We start from the raw sequence: 13308 nt of genomic DNA, 5'->3' as shown, positions 1-13308 counted from the left end.
TGTTCCAGTACAAGGAGGACACACAGGTCGTATCATTTTTTTTGCGCAAAACAACACGCATGCAAATTTACCAAGGCATATGTACGTCCCGCTCGGCTGAGGAACTTGTAAGATGGTTCCAAAGTCGCCTAGCTGGGGCAACCGAGCGGTCGAAGGCTGCGGATAGCGGTCGACCTCTCTCGAGGTCAACTGTGAATAAGCTGGTGGGGGAAGTCAAACACGGAATCGTAGACGGAAACGCCAGTAAATAAACAGTCCCGGACAGCCAGCGGGTATTCTGCAACGAAGCAATTCCGACGATGCGAAAGTAGTAGGGAAATATGGGTTCTGGGACAATTAGCATATTAATGGCCCCAAGCCCCCCCTCCCCCCTCATTAACGTATGCGGGTTCTGGGACAATTAGCATAATCCAATAAATTAAGTGATTTTAATGGACTTTGAACTCATAAAAATGTCAAAAAGAGTATACTTAATTGCCCCCATCGCCCCCACATCCCCATGTGACAATATTGATCATGTATCCTTCCCCTCATTATGTGCAATTAATAGTCAGGTGAGAAATGTGCACGTGAGAAAGGTCGCACAACCATAGTATCCAAAGGTTGTTATCTTACAGGAACATATCCGATCATGTTGGGGAAAGGTGTGATCACGTACCCTTTTGCCTCATTATCACAGGTGTTGCTGTCCACGTGTGAAAGGTCGCACACCCAAAGTATTCAAAGATGGTTATCTTAGAGGAACATGTCCGATCATGTTGAGGAATAATATTTTCTATGATTGTAAAATTAATTTATAAATCAAAAGAACCCCAATAAAATAAATCTCACAAGTTAATGATTCTCAGATGGGGAATATTTTCAAACACACATTTTTGTTTCCGCCCCAGAACGTTTAACTGGTAAATTCTCTAAGATTCTCTCCTTTCCACAAATGGGTCATAAACATGTCATAGAAGCGATTCAAGCAAGAGCTACCCGAACATGCGCACCTGTCCATTACCTGACCGCAATAAAAGGGGCACATGCACAAGCCTGAAGGCGCAGGCTCATTGACAAGCGCAATAAAAGGGACACATGCACAAGCCTGAAGGCGCATGCTCATTGACAAGATCATGGGCCTCACGCCAACGACCTCACGGCTGACTGCTAGCTCTAATACGTCCCTTAATAGGGGTTGAAATCACGACCGCGCAAGTAGCCGACATATCTTAGTCAAGGAAATATTTTCCATTCTCCGTACCCGTAATTTTAACTCAAAATAAAAAGTCAGAAGTTTATTTTGTAGCATAATAATACATTTATTCATTTATTTTGGTATTGTGAACATTTTTATTATATATAGAAATTAATTTTCTGCTTTGATTCCGGCGATTTGCATAGAAGAAGCAGGCGCACGTTTCCGACGTCATTTCTGGATTACAAAATGTAAAGTGTTCACCATAATTCGTAGTTTTGAGATCATGTCCACCTCGATTCATGAACATAGTTTTTGTGTTTAGAAGGTATTGAAAATGCTGACCAATTATCTGTCCTTTAAATTGTTCAATAAATTGGTCAATTTCCTCATGAAATTTCATTTTGTTAATTTTATTTTCTTGTAGGGGTTTACACATCTAGTCTCAACTTTAAAATGATGTATAAAAATTATTTTATTGTTTTGGAGCTACTTTTAAAAAATGTCAAAATAATGTGTGCATTGTTAAGAGCACAAACCCCGCCCTTAAGGTGTGTTTCACAATAGGAAAAACGGTTTCCTTTAAACCTGTTTAATGACGGACAGCCCATTTCCTCGATATTAATGAGCTGACGACTCCCAAAAAACTTCTGTAGAAATCGTTTCTTTTCCACACCTGTACAAATAATTTGTTTTCCGCTTGTAATTGTCCTTAGATACTTTCGAGTTTGTGGAAAACTATTTTCTCCATCGTTCCAAAAAATTTTGTGATGTGTATTGGTTAACCAAATTGCAGTCTTTCGAGATTTTGTATTTAGCAAAGTAAAATCATATGGTGGTTCTATTAAAAAACTATTATTCAAGTTTGGATCTTTTTCGAATACAATTCCAATTTCCTTTAGAATAAAATTATTGTTATTATCAAAGAAACCTTGAACATCAATCGAAACAGTATCTTTCAACATTTTTCTAATGTTAAACAACTCGTTGTACTAGTCCGTTTAATGGGTTATATTCAACTAAAGGGTCATGTATGAGGAGACAGTAAGCTTGGGTATTTTCATGACTTGGTGTCTTCAGTTCTATTGAAATTCTCACATCAATAGGACCAGTTTTCACTGATTCGTTTTGATATGAAAGATCAACCACAATAATAGGGGCCTTCAATTTAAATTCATTTGGGGTCAAAAATGGTTGTGATTCACGATTATAGTAACTAGATTGAAATCTTGTATACATTTCATATAGGTGTGCATATTGATTCTTACTAAAATCAACATTTAGATTATCATATGGATATGACTCAGAATTCAAGTGAACTTTCAAGTTTGATAAGTTATTTGTGATTAGTTCTCCATTTAGTGTAAACCCAATTATGGCAAAGCTTGGTTTTTCGCGGTTAGCCGACAATTTCACATTCCAACTGTGTTGACTTCCATACCCCAATTTGGGGTTAGCATATGAATCCCAACTCCGGAATGCAATTGGTAGGTTTACACCACTTTTAATAATATCGTACATCTTAATTTTTGCAAAATCGCTCGGAGTTACATGGGGAATTTTCCAGGTTATATTCGTCATTTCCAACTTAAAAGTTTGTTCATTTCTGGTTTGTTCAAACACATCACCAAGATTCTTAGTTAGCATCAACACTAGTTCATGTTTACAATTTAACAAAACTTTTTTATAATCTTCAGCAAATCCCATCAAATTTTTTAATGGTACAGAAAAGTTAAAGTGGGGTCCCGTAGAAATTTCGTCTCCACTGCTCCATCCGGAATTTAATAGATTTTGACTTTGAAGATTATCCAGAGATATATAATTTTTTAGGGTTGTAGTCATACCGACAAATCGTGTTTTATCAATCTCACATCCATTTATTTCGTACTTAATTTCATCCAAAAGTAAGCCATACAATTATTTTTAAAAAAAGTGGTAACATTATCAGTTCTGGGTCCATTCGGTGAATCTTTTCTAATAATTCCTTGAAAATTAAGGTAACTTTCTTGATTGAAATTTTTGTCTTGATTTTGAATAGTAATTCGAATTTCATCGTTTGGTTTAAATGTTTGATTATACGATGAATAAGTATGAAACTCTTTCTTCGAAATACTCTCATCTGAGTAAACCTTTTCTCGAACATTTAAAATTTCGTTCATTGTTTTCCTTTCCACCTTTTATATTATACTCGAAGCTTCAAGCCTAACGACTTTAAAAATAGTTTATTTTTCAAAGTAAGTGAGCTTCTTTTTACTGTTGATCCTCTTTCTATAGCTTTACAATTAGTAATGCTTGGCTGAGGACTTAAGCTACGTCTTTTATTATAAATAATCATTCTATTAACCGAATGTGCATGCGAATCGAAAAGTTTTCACCACGTAAATTCACCAAATCACCGTTTTGATCAACTATGCGTGTAGATAGTGTGCTTATTTCGACACAGTTGATTGGTAAATAAATAAGGTTATGTGGTGTCACTGTCATTTTATACCCAGGCGGAACATTAATGCCAAACTCATGTAATGTGTGATTCGGTGTATTATCTACATATGAACCGTTGATTATATTACATTCCAAACGAATTGTATTAATTTTTAATATGTTCACGGTCTGATCTGATCGATAGGTTTTTGTACGATGTGGTTCTAGTACTTTTTGATGGAAACCAAACAGTTGTCCAACCGATCTTTCCTTTATAAAGTAAACTGACTCTCGCATGGAAGTTATTTCAACTTGAAGTGTATTGTTATTACTTTGAATCTTAAATGTATTTTCAAGGTTATAGTCTTTCAGTTTTTTGTAAATGAAATTGGTGATATCATTCAACTCATATGACCCAGTTGGAATTGTAATAACCTTGTCACCGATGTGGAAGAGGTTATTTTTTTCATCAATATTTGGAATCGAGTTATACATATTAAAATCGATAAGAGCACACTCATATCGACCATTCAATTCGATAGGTGGAAAAAAGTTTGTATTTATAATGGAACTATTTCCATTCAAGGATAATGCAAGTGGTCTAGACATATTGAAATCTCTTGATAAACTGTGGCTTTGTAAGTGTCTAACCCAGCTTTATATTGAAATTACTCCTTAAATCATAATAAATTGATCAAATCCTTTTCTGTATCTTCCGTTATCCATTTCGTTATCCTTGCTAATTAATAGGAATCCGTGCTTGTCCTTCCAACATTTTTGACAAATTTTCACAAATGTTTCATAATTCATGTCAGTGTTAATATGGTCCCGATATATATGCCGCATGTTTCAATCATCTTGTTTAAACATTATAATAAAGTTGGCATTGTCACGAATCAGATGTTTAGGTATATGACTATTTATTTTGACATAAATAAAACGAGTCGATATTTTTATGTCGACCCATACAAAAATAAGATCTTATGTTATCTTGTTTTTCACAAGCTACGTCATCGAATATCATAATGGAATTGTTTTGAGCTTCACTGGGGTCTAGTACACCCTCATTATGGGAGAATGTATGATATCCCATTCCTTTAATCGGTTTGCTTAATTTCTCCAAGTACTCATATTTAGGTTGATATAAACTTTTTGAAAATATATAAACATTTTCGAATTTTAATCCATTAGGACTCTCTATTAGACTTAACATAATATTAGTTTTACCACAATTCGAAGGCCCAACAATTAGAGCTCTTATTGTGTTCGGTAAGAGAGCACTATGTCGTGGCGGTAGATTTTTCTCGTTTTCATCGTTAATATTTCTAACTACAATTTTTTGTTTTTGACTTATTAAACGCATCTTTTAATCTAATGTACCTCATTCAATGAGAAATCTTTGATGATTAAACATCAACAAAATGGGGAAACGTTTTTATAATCGCATCAGTCGTATTTATACCCGTTACTCGTAGAGTAAAAGGGTATACTAGATTCGTCGGAAAGTATGTAACAGGCAGAAGGAAGCGTTTCCGACCCCATAAAGTATATATATTCTTGATCAGGATCACTAGCCGAGTCGATCTAGCCATGTCCGTCTGTCCGTCTGTCCGTATGAACGCTGAGATCTCGGAAACTATGAGCTACAATACTGGGATTAGGCATGCAGATTCCTAAGATTCTTGCGCAGCGCAAGTTTGTTTCAGTAGAGTGCCACGCCCACTCTAACGCCCACAAACCGGCCAAAGCTGTGGCTCCTACAGTTTTGATGCTAGAATAAAATTTTTAGCTGAAGTGTATTGTTCTCATCAATACCTATCGATTGAACCAAAAAAAGTTTGCCACGCCCACTTTAACGCCCACAAACCGCCCACAAACTTCAAAAAATCGTAAGTATGAACGTGGATATCTCGGAAACTATCAAAGATAGAGAATCTCAGATTTAGATTCCGTAGCTTTGTACGCAGCGCAATTTTGTCACGCGAATATGCCACGCCCACTATAACGCCCTCAAAACGCCCAAACCTGTGGCGCCCACAATTTTCATGCTAGATACAAAATTTTAACTGAAATGTATTGGTCTCGTCAATACCTATCGATTGATCCAAAAAAAAATTTGCCACGCCTACCCTAACGCCCACAATGCTTAAATCTGTCTTCCGCCGGTAGGTGGCGCATTTCAATCTCGCTTTGCTGCTTGCATATCTCTTCATTTCCCTTTGGTCCCTTAAGCTGAGTAACGGGTATCTGATGGTCGAGGTACTCGACTATAGCGTTCTCCCTTGTTTTAATTGTAAACACGGTGGTGGTCTTGTCGATAAGCTAATCAATACATTACCGTTTGAAGCCCATATCCCGGGATATAATTTTTGTGGACCGGGTACAAAGTTACAGAAACGGTTGGAACGTGGTGATCAAGGTAAACCCATTGGATGAAGCTTGCAGAGAGCACGATATTGCATATTCTTAAAACAAGGCATTGAGTGAACGACATAGGGCAGACTCCATATTAATTGACAAAGCCTGGTCGCGTGTCAAGGCACCAGATAGCAGTCTTGGTGAAAAAGCAGCAGCATACTTTGTTACAAATATAATGAAAGCCAAGAAAAAATTTGGTATGGGATTGAATAAAACGGAAAAGAAAGGAAGGAAAAAGATATTGAAGAGTAAAATGAAGAAGACAAACCTTTCGACTGTTATTAATGTTGCTACTAAGACATAAAAAAAAACAAAAAGTATTTGACATTATGAGTGCAATTAAAGTTGCACGTAAATCAATTCATCAATCAATTGGTTCTAAGAAAAATGTTAAAGTACCTCGTGTAATTAATGTACCCAAAATTGGAGGTTTTCTACCAATCGTGCCGATCTTGACAGCCCTCAGCGCTCTTTGTAGTTTAGCAAGTGGTATTGCAGCAATTGCAAAAACAATTAACAATGCAAGAATGGCTAAAGAAGATATGGAGGAGAAAAAACGTCACAACAGGAAAATTGAAAGTGTTGCTGTAGGAGAAGGATTATATCTCAAGCCCTATAGAAAGGGTTATGGTTTCTTTCTTAAGCCCTATAGTAAGGGGAAAGGAATTAAGAAGCGAAACAACTAATTTCTCTGCTACCCAATAGACCACTATCAAATATAGACATTATACATTTTGCTAAGAAATATATCCCACATTTTAGAGGGGTGTTTATGAGAGATCTACTTCCAGAAACACCAAAAAGTCGGGAGTGTGGTATAGTAAACCTAGATAATTCACGATCAAGTGGTACACATTGGGTTGCATATAATAAAAATAAAAATAATATACATTATTTGGATAGTTTTGAAAATCTTCAGCCACCTAGAGAAGTTGTGAAATACTTGGGTCATAGAATACAATACAATTACGATAGAGTTCAAGACTTTGATATATACAACTGTGGACACCTGTGCCTCTCTTTTCTACTTTCTTTCGTAGAAGATGTGGAGTCAAAACCGGTATATTTAAATGGTTAATTTACATTTGGGGGGTTGAAAATCAATGTATGGGTACGTGTATGTGTGAACTCTGTATAGTATAAAAAGTGGACCTGCGCGCGTTCAAATTCACAGTCTAAGTTTTTACTTCACATCGAACGTCATCTAGAGGATAAGAATTTTTGATCATTCTTAACAAAAAACTATAACAGCTCAAAACAACTGGTGACCGCTTATAACAACTAGTAAACAACTAGTTATCAGCTACTAAGCAGATAATAACCATCTAATAACAGCTATTAACCAGCTAAAACAAGTAGTAAGCAAGTACGAAACAAGTACTGAACAACTGCTATACAGGTAGTAAACATAAAAATACAGCTAAATACAACGTGGAACAACTGTACCAAGTCCAAAAACCTCAACAACCATCATGAATCAGGAAAACCAGATGAATATTGTAATTAAAGAGTTCAATAAATTTAATAAAAAGACACTGCTGTCGAAGACAAGGATGCCTGAAAATGTAAGATTCCCGATCCTCAAGGCGGAGCGCAAAACAACAAAGGTTGGAGAATCTATTGCTCTCGAGTTGGAGGAGCACATCCTGTACATGCCGGAAAGGTACACCTCTCTTCAAGATGATATCATCAATGAAATGGTTGATGGAAAATTTAATATTTATAAAAGTAATGACAATTTGTATTTAGAAATAAGTCAGTAATCATTAAAAAGATTGAGGTTTTAAGAATATAACAATAAATACACTTTTTTAAATATAATAAAGAAAATGTATCTAATCTTTTTTATTCGGAAATGGTATATAAATATTACAGATTATGGCGATCCCTAAACAGTATTTGTTTAGTAACTGAGGAGTGACTACATGAATTTCGGAAATTTAAAATCTTTTACCTATAAATTTGAAAAATATACTACAATGAATATTTTGTCACAGTTAACCAAAGCTAGATTTGCTTTGAAGCGAAAATTCGATGATCTCAAACAAGTCAGAAATCATACGAATTTACAATTGGAGGAAACTTTTAAACCTATTACTAAACCCTTAAATGAACTTGTTAAGAAAAATAAAAAACAAAAGATTTCTAATGTAAAAGATAGTATAAAAGTAAAGCGTGAAATTAAGCAAATTAAAAAATACGATGATGATGAGAGAGAGCTTGACGATTTATACTTTACAACTAATGAGAAAGATCTGCAGTCTAATCGAAACATAACTCCACCAAGGTCTTTCGATGATAGTGATTCCCATAATCAATTCTTTTCACAGACGAATATAGAGGAAGATATAGAAGATGAGAAAAAGGAGACGGAAAAGAGTGAAGAAGAAGGGACAACACCTTTACCAATGTATACAGGAGAGGCCGATATGGGTGTGGATGCAGAGCAAGAAGATAATAACACTAGTTATAATTATGATTTTAATATCAGTAAATTGACCAGAGAAAATGTGTTGGATAAAGGTTATGGACCTAAAAAAACTGCAAACAATTCATTAACATTGAGAGATAAAGAAATAAAAATTAAAAATAATAAAATAACATTTTCTTGTGGAATGAGTTGTGATCTGACTCCTGGTCTGTACTCTCTAATTTTTCTTAGTAAACCTGAAAACTATGATGATCAAGACTTGAAAATGTATAAAAAAATTATTTTAGAAACGAATATACATAGAGTAGGCTTTAAACCTAATAACAGAATCAAGGGTACACGAGCATACAAATATAGCCATATTATTAAGAAGTTAATAGACAAAGATTTCAGTCCTACAACGTCTACTCCACTTCGCTCAAAAACAGGTTTTGGTTACATGACTCTTCAGAAATCAAATCCAAACTATGTATATTGGAATGATGTAAGTGAGTTAGTCGAACGATTGGAAATTTTAGTAGCATCAAAAGGAGCGGGTAACACCAGCCACAATAACGAAATTTGTTCAATATTAGAGGAATTGCGTGAAGATAGGATTATATTTTAATGGGTATAAATAAGAAGGACAAATATGTTTTACATTTATAAACATCATGTCTGTCGACAAGCTTGGACATTTTTCTGTTGATAAGGAACGATCAGAAAATTTGAAAAGACGTGTTAATTCTACTGAGGGATTATTCATCGATGAGGACGGTAATCTAAATGCTCAAAATAAACGTATCAAAAACGGATCTAAGAAAAAGATATTGAAGAGTAAAATGAAGAAGACAAACCTTTCGACTGTTATTAATGTTGCTACTAAGACATAAAAAAAACAAAAAGTATTTGACATTATGAGTGCAATTAAAGTTGCACGTAAATCAATTCATCAATCAATCGGTTCTAAGAAAAATGTTAAAGTACCTCGTGTAAATAATGTACCCAAAATTGGAGGTTTTCTACCAATAGTGCCGATCTTGACAGCCCTCAGCGCTCTTTGTAGTTTAGCAAGTGGTATTGCAGCAATTGCAAAAACAATTAACAATGCAAGAATGGCTAAAGAAGATATGGAGGAGAAAAAACGTCACAACAGGAAAATTGAAAGTGTTGCTGTAGGAGAAGGATTATATCTCAAGCCCTATAGAAAGGGTTATGGTTTCTTTCTTAAGCCCTTTAGTAAGGGGAAAGGAATTAAGAAGCGAAACAACTAATTTCTCTGCTACCCAATAGACCACTATCAAATATAGACATTATACATTTTGCTAAGAAATATATCCCACATTTTAGAGGGGTGTTTATGAGAGATCTACTTCCAGAAACACCAAAAAGTCGGGAGTGTGGTATAGTAAACCTAGATAATTCACGATCAAGTGGTACACATTGGGTTGCATATAATAAAAATAAAAATAATATACATTATTTGGATAGTTTTAAAAATCTTCAGCCACCTAGAGAAGTTGTGAAATACTTGGGTCATAGAATACAATACAATTACGATAGAGTTCAAGACTTTGATACATACAACTGTGGACACCTGTGCCTCTCTTTTCTACTTTCTTTCGTAGAAGATGTGGAGTCAAAACCGGTATATTTAAATGGTTAATTTACATTTGGGGGGTTGAAAATCAATGTATGGGTACGTGTATGTGTGAACTCTGTATAGTATAAAAAGCGGACCTGCACGCGTTCAAATTCACAGTCTAAGTTTTTACTTCACATCGAACGTCATCTAGAGGATAAGAATTTTTGATCATTCTTAACAAAAAACTATAACAGCTCAAAACAACTGGTGACCGCTTATAACAACTAGTAAACAACTAGTTATCAGCTACTAAGCAGATAATAACCATCTAATAACAGCTATTAACCAGCTAAAACAAGTAGTAAGCAAGTACGAAACAAGTACTGAACAACTGCTATACAGGTAGTAAACATAAAAATACAGCTAAATACAACGTGGAACAACTGTACCAAGTCCAAAAACCTCAACAACCATCATGAATCAGGAAAACCAGATGAATATTGTAATTAAAGAGTTCAATAAATTTAATAAAAAGACACTGCTGTCGAAGACAAGGATGCCTGAAAATTTAAGATTCCCGATCCTCAAGGCGGAGCGCAAAACAACAAAGGTTGGAGAATCTATTGCTCTCGAGTTGGAGGAGCACATCCTGTACATGCCGGAAAGGTACACCTCTCTTCAAGATGATATCATCAATGAAATGGTTGATGGAAAATTTAATATTTATAAAAGTAATGACAATTTGTATTTAGAAATAAGTCAGTAATCATTAAAAAGATTGAGGTTTTAAGAATATAACAATAAATACACTTTTTTAAATATAATAAAGAAAATGTATCTAATCTTTTTTATTCGGAAATGGTATATAAATATTACAGATTATGGCGATCCCTAAACAGTATTTGTTTAGTAACTGAGGAGTGACTACATGAATTTCGGAAATTTAAAATCTTTTACCTATAAATTTGTAAAATATACTACAATGAATATTTTGTCACAGTTAACCAAAGCTAGATTTGCTTTGAAGCGAAAATTCGATGATCTCAAACAAGTCAGAAATCATACGAATTTACAATTGGAGGAAACTTTTAAACCTATTACTAAACCCTTAAATGAACTTGTTAAGAAAAATAAAAAACAAAAGATTTCTAATGTAAAAGATAGTATAAAAGTAAAGCGTGAAATTAAGCAAATTAAAAAATACGATGATGATGAGAGAGAGCTTGACGATTTATACTTTACAACTAATGAGAAAGATCTGCAGTCTAATCGAAACATAACTCCACCAAGGTCTTTCGATGATAGTGATTCCCATAATCAATTCTTTTCACAGACGAATATAGAGGAAGATATAGAAGATGAGAAAAAGGAGACGGAAAAGAGTGAAGAAGAAGGCACAACACCTTTACCAATGTATACAGGAGAGACCGATATGGGTGTGGATGCAGAGCAAGAAGATAATAACACTAGTTATAATTATGATTTTAATATCAGTAATTTGACCAGAGAAAATGTGTTGGATAAAGGTTATGGACCTAAAAAAACTGCAAACAATTCATTAACATTGAGAGATAAAGAAATAAAAATTAAAAATAATAAAATAACATTTTCTAGTGGAATGAGTTGTGATCTGACTCCTGGTCTGTACTCTCTAATTTTTCTTAGTAAACCTGAAAACTATGATGATCAAGACTTGAAAATGTATAAAAAAATTATTTTAGAAACGAATATACATAGAGTAGGCTTTAAACCTAATAACAGAATCAAGGGTACACGAGCATACAAATATAGCCATATTATTAAGAAGTTAATAGACAAAGATTTCAGTCCTACAACGTCTACTCCACTTCGCTCAAAAACAGGTTTTGGTTACATGACTCTTCAGAAATCAAATCCAAACTATGTATATTGGAATGATGTAAGTGAGTTAGTCGAACGATTGGAAATTTTAGTAGCATCAAAAGGAGCGGGTAACACCAGCCACAATAACGAAATTTGTTCAATATTAGAGGAATTGCGTGAAGATGGGATTATATTTTAATGGGTATAAATAAGAAGGACAAATATGTTTTACATTTATAAACATCATGTCTGTCGACAAGTTTGGACATTTTTCTGTTGATAAGGAACGATCAGAAAATTTGAAAAGACGTGTTAATTCTACTGAGGGATTATTCATCGATGAGGACGGTAATCTAAATGCTCAAAATAAACGTATCAAAAACGGATCTAAGCCTTTAGACAACAATGATCTAGCAACGAAACAATATACTGATGAGATTCTCGGAAAGTTGGGAGAAGATTTAAGAAAAATTATAACTCAAAATGTTAATCGTCGACTCACAAAAATTTCAAGCTTAGAAAATAAAATTGAATTGAATAATAAGAGGGCTGACCAAATTTTTGCCAAAATTCTGGAAAAGATTAAAACCATTGAGGACTATATATTTAAATATGTAACAAAACCGATATCATTACCGAAAAAAACCACAATTGAGTTAGAAGGTGTCGCTTTTCAGCCTATTAGAAGAATATGATTAGGCGAGAAATCGTAAATGAGTTGCACGGACCATCTCGAAAAAACTTTCAACGAAGACGAGTCATTACAAGGGGTATAAACGATCTGTGGCAAGCAGATTTGGTTGAAATGGGAGCCTTTTCAAAATCTAATGATGGGTGCCGATACTTGTTGACTGTTATAGACACATTTTCGAAATATGCTTGGGGTGAGGCATTAAAATCAAAAAATGCAAATGATGTTTCCCAAGCCATGGAGAGAATATTTAAATCGGGTCATGGAACACCAAAAAACCTGCAAACTGATGATGGCACTGAATTCTTTAATTCTAAATTTAAGGTATTAATGAAAAGTTATAGGATAAATCATTATTCAACCTTCAGTACTCTAAAAGCATCAATAGTAGAACGTTTCAATAGAACTCTTAAAGAATTAATGTGGCGTGAGCTTAGTTTCAATGGAAAATATAAGTGGATAGACATGTATAAACAATTAATAAATAAATACAATAATAGAGTGCTTAGAACAATAAAAATGAGTCCAAGTAAAGTCAATTCTTCCAATGAAAAACAAATATTACAAACATCGTATAATCACCTGAAAATATTTGTTGCAAGTAAATTCCGTAAGGGGGACCACGTTCGTATCAGTAAATATAAACATGTCTTTGAGAAAGGGTATACACCAAACTATACAACTGAAATCTTTAAAATTAGAAAGGTGAAGAATACATACCCTAAAACATACTTACTTGAAGATTTAGATGGTAGCCCGATTCA

This window comes from Drosophila subpulchrella, unplaced genomic scaffold (genome assembly GCF_014743375.2).
Source record: "Drosophila subpulchrella strain 33 F10 #4 breed RU33 unplaced genomic scaffold, RU_Dsub_v1.1 Primary Assembly Seq26, whole genome shotgun sequence".
In the NCBI taxonomy this organism is placed as follows: Eukaryota; Metazoa; Arthropoda; class Insecta; order Diptera; family Drosophilidae; genus Drosophila; species Drosophila subpulchrella.
Note: the sequence above shows the minus strand (reverse complement) of the source record.